Here is a 4183-nt window from a genome sequence, read left to right as displayed (position 1 = left end):
TCGGGTAGCATTGGTGCACAGCACGGAAAATAAGATCTGGCAAATGTCACCTACTGAAAACGAAGCTCCTCCACCGATGCCACTTCTGCATACCTCTTCGTTGATTTCTTCCGAAGCGTTAAAGTATGCCATTTGATTACTTATAGCTTGAAACGGATAATGTGATTGGAATCAAGTTGATAGGTTGTATCGTTGTCAAGACATCACAACACTGCGTGTTTTCTGTAATTTTTGGAAATTTTTCCTCTTTCCCATACTTCTACTGGATAAAACAGATTTGACAATATAATGGCGTGCCCTATCGACCCAGCCGAGCTGCAGAAGTTGAAGATTTTTGTCGACTTATGTTCGGCTCAACCGCAGCTATTGAACCTACCTCAGATGGAGTTTTTCAGAAGCTTTGTAGAAAAACTCGGCGGTAAGGTACCGGAAGGTACTCCTGACTTTGGCGGCGCTAAAGCCAAGCCAGAAGATCCGAAAGTGGAGGAGGAACCGGAGAAGAAGGATGACTCCGAGCCGGAATCGGATATCGAACTAGATACGGAGCTTTGCGTCGAGCCGGATAATGAACCAGAACAATCGATGGGAGATGCTTCCAAGGAACCCAGTGAGGACGATATCCATAAAGCAAATGAGTTATTTTCCGAGGCTGCCGAGGCTTACTCCGAACAAAACTATGAGCAATCGGTTAAATTGTTCACGGAAGCCATTGAATTGAATCCGCGGAGCGCTTTGTATCATGGAAAACGTGGACAAGCCTATCTGAAACTGTCCAAACCGAATGCTTGCATTCGTGACTGTAACCGTGCTTTAGAGATAAATCCTGCTTCTGCTACAGCTTATAAATTCCAATCGCCTGCTGGGAAAGTGGGAAGAGGCTGCAAAGGATCTTCGCCAGGCCTGCAAACTGGTTTATGAGGAGGAAGTCGATGAATGGCTGAAGGAAGTCACGCCGAACGCAAAGAAGATTGAACAGCACAAGCTGAAGCTGGAACGTCGTCGTCAGGAGAAGGAACTGCTAGATAGACAAGAGACTTTGGTGACTTTTTTAGAGGCGTTGGTGGTGGTGGAGGAGCTGCCGGTGCGGATGATATTCTAAATGCCTTTAAGGATCCAGAAGTGGCAGCAGCCCTGCAGGACATAATGGCCAACCCGGTCAACATTGGCAAGTATCAGAACAATCCCAAAGTAATGAATGTCGTTACGAAGAGCGCAGGTCAAGCTTCCCAGTCAGGTGGTATCCCGGGTTTCGGGGGTGGCGCCGGAGCCGGAGGATTCCCTGGTGGATCTCCGGGTGCCGGTGGATTCCCAGGGGCTGGGCCTGATGGCTTCCCAGGATTCGGTGGGGGGTGGCCCTAAAACCACTGACGATCTAGATTAAGATTCCCGTCACCATTGATGGATGGATGAATTTTTTATTGGAGTTTGATGGAACAATATTGATGGTTATTAAGGATGATTGCTTTCCATGGATTACATTAACTTTTTTCAAAAATACTGTCGAGAGCTGCGTTTCAGAGTGTATACCGATTATCAACCATGATTGCTCTTGAATTAACTAACGATTTGTCCTATGCGTAATTAACTTCGAAGAATCTAGCTGCAGATAGGGGGATAAGATTAGTAAAACACTTACCGTGCGCTTGAAAAAAAAAATGATACACTCAATAGCTTCGATGCAAATTGCCATGACCCACTTGTTTTTATTTCGTCCCACTGTGAACCGAAACGTTAACTGAAATTGCATCAAATCGCATGAAAATTCAAACGGCCATTTGCGGTTGATTCATGCACCGAACGTCGCATTGGCCACATCCCGGTGTACCCCTGAGTACCCCAAATTATAACTTAAGCCGAAGCGTATCGAATGTTAATTCAAGATCAAGTTCTGTGGTTGTTATAATTAACGGTATCTTTTGCCTGTATGCGCCATTTGTCAAAACTTAAATATGTACGAAACGTCAGATCATTTATTTGGAATCCTTTAAGACTAACGGATGCAGAATTATTGGAAAAACGAAATCCATAGTCATATTCGATTCAGAATTTAAAAAATAGAATTTCTCGATGATGAACACAGTTTTTCTCGATTTTGCAAAAAATGGCTCTAATGTCAGTAAAATCGATAAATATTTCACTAGGTCCACCTTCACGGAAATCACGACTTTCGCATAATTGTTGTTGTTCTTGTTGGTACTTATTGCAGGTCTTGTGCATTGCTGCCAGACGTGACTGCCATTTCATCAGCGACGATCAGATAATTTTGATCTAAATGCACAGTAGTTCAATCAGTTATTATCAAGCTGGAGGCTTGATTCCCGGTTCAGTTGAAGCAATCTTGCAAGTTGAAAATTTTCTCAACTTTCCGAGGCTACAGTATCACTGTGCTAACCTCACAATTTACAAATCCATGCATTGGTTGGCATTGACAGCTCTCAATTCTTCCAACACCTACACCACTGCAAGATACTAACCACCACAAAACATACAAACATGTTCGACTTCTGTCCCGGGCAGCCGAGGCACCGTCGAACTGGAAGCAAAAACTCCACCAGAATCCTCGGACACTCCTCCGCACCCGGACAGATCGAACGAAGATCACTGTGCCTCGAGTACACGGGGCACCTGCAGTGTGGACGTTACTCCTACACCGGAACTGCTGGACAACCCCCGTGGCTCGTCGACGAAAAACCAAAAGAGAACCCTAGTGATAGCCCCGGCAGCTGGGGCCCCGTCGGTGCGGACGCCCTTCCCACACCGGAACTGACGGTAACCCCCCGGCGCCAGGATTTACCTGGAAGAGGGACGGACAAGGGTGGAAACACCTATTCCCCTATGGATATGGAAAACGAGCTAATGAAGATTCACCTAAATATCGGGACGGACAAGGGATGCCATACCCATTCCCCGAAGGACTTCGAGGGATTCAAGCTGCCAAACAACATGTCGAACACAAATAGCATTGCACTTGCGCAACCTGTTTGCATTTCTTCCTTCGTTGCTGGGTCATCCCTGCCTTGGATGGGTGGAACACCTCCACCTGTCCCTGGTGGGGCAACGTGTCATCCAACACCGAATTCGGACAACTTACCTAGGCCAACCAGCATCGTCCACACGCAAAACACCATCTTTGATCACACCGCCGTTGGGACATCCCTGCCCTGGGTGGGCGGATCCCCTCTGTCTTATTCTGGACACAGCGAACTGTCAAGCAGCAACTCTAGTCGGACGCAAGCCGCCCACTTGTTTGATATCAGCGAGTTGGAAGACTTGAGCTGTCCCTCCGAGGACGTTACCACCAGCAGACACCCCGTTCCTGCTCTACCAGTACCCATCAACTTTATCCTCCAGTGGAACGTGAACGGTTTCCTGAACCACTTCGGCGACTTGGAGATGCTTTGCCACAGCAATCCACCCTGGGTGATAGCTCTCCAAGAAGTTAACAAGGTGACGGTAGACCAGATGGATCGTTCCCTTACCGGAAAATACGCCTGGACCCTCAAAAGAGGCAGCAATTTTCGCCACTCCGTAGCCATTGGTGTTCTAAGGAGCATACTTTTTAACGAGATTGACCTGGGAACTGATCTTCCCATAGTTGCTGTTCAATTGGAGAAGCCAGCAAACATTGCGATTGCCTGTGCATACCTGCCATGTGGGAGAACGTTGCTACAAAATCTGTGAAATAAAATCACCGGCGTTTTCAGCAAGCTACCCGAACCAAGGATGTTTGTCGGAAACCTCAATGGGCATCATCCAACTTGGGGCTGTCCTCGTCCGGATCCTAGAGGAACCATGGAAACCCAACATTCTTCAACGGACGTCACGCCACGGCTATCGCCGTCTCTTCGATCAGCCGTTCCATAGCAGGAAAAGTCACGTGGTGCACCAATGCGGATTTGTACGGAAGTGATCATTACCCCATCCAAATGCAGCATTCGTCAGCCACGGCCCCAGAAGTCACGAAAAGGCCTCGCTGGCGGTACGACGAGACTGACTGGGATGGGTATCAGGGGACAATTCTGTCGCTGATTCTCGAACGCAATCCGCTAACCATCCCGGATTTTTCTAAGTTGGTGTTAGATGCTGCATCCGCTACCATACCAAAGACCAGTAGCCTACCTGGACGAAAAGCACTCCGTTGGTGGAGCGAAGACACCAAAAAACCCGTTAAAGCCCGCCGGAA

At 47.7% G+C, this 4183-nt stretch overlaps 1 pseudogene; it reads left to right on the top strand.

Annotated features, from left to right (window-relative positions):
• The first annotated feature begins 213 nt into the window (after positions 1-213).
• LOC135711321 (uncharacterized) lies at positions 214-1479 on the top strand (annotated as a pseudogene).
• Positions 1480-4183: the final 2704 nt, after the last annotated feature.

Source organism: Ochlerotatus camptorhynchus, unplaced genomic scaffold (genome assembly GCF_037179485.1).
Source record: "Ochlerotatus camptorhynchus isolate MF236.1 unplaced genomic scaffold, CSIRO-AGI_Acam_v1.1 ptg000432l, whole genome shotgun sequence".
In the NCBI taxonomy this organism is placed as follows: Eukaryota; Metazoa; Arthropoda; class Insecta; order Diptera; family Culicidae; genus Ochlerotatus; species Ochlerotatus camptorhynchus.
This window is presented reverse-complemented; position numbering and strand designations above follow the sequence as displayed.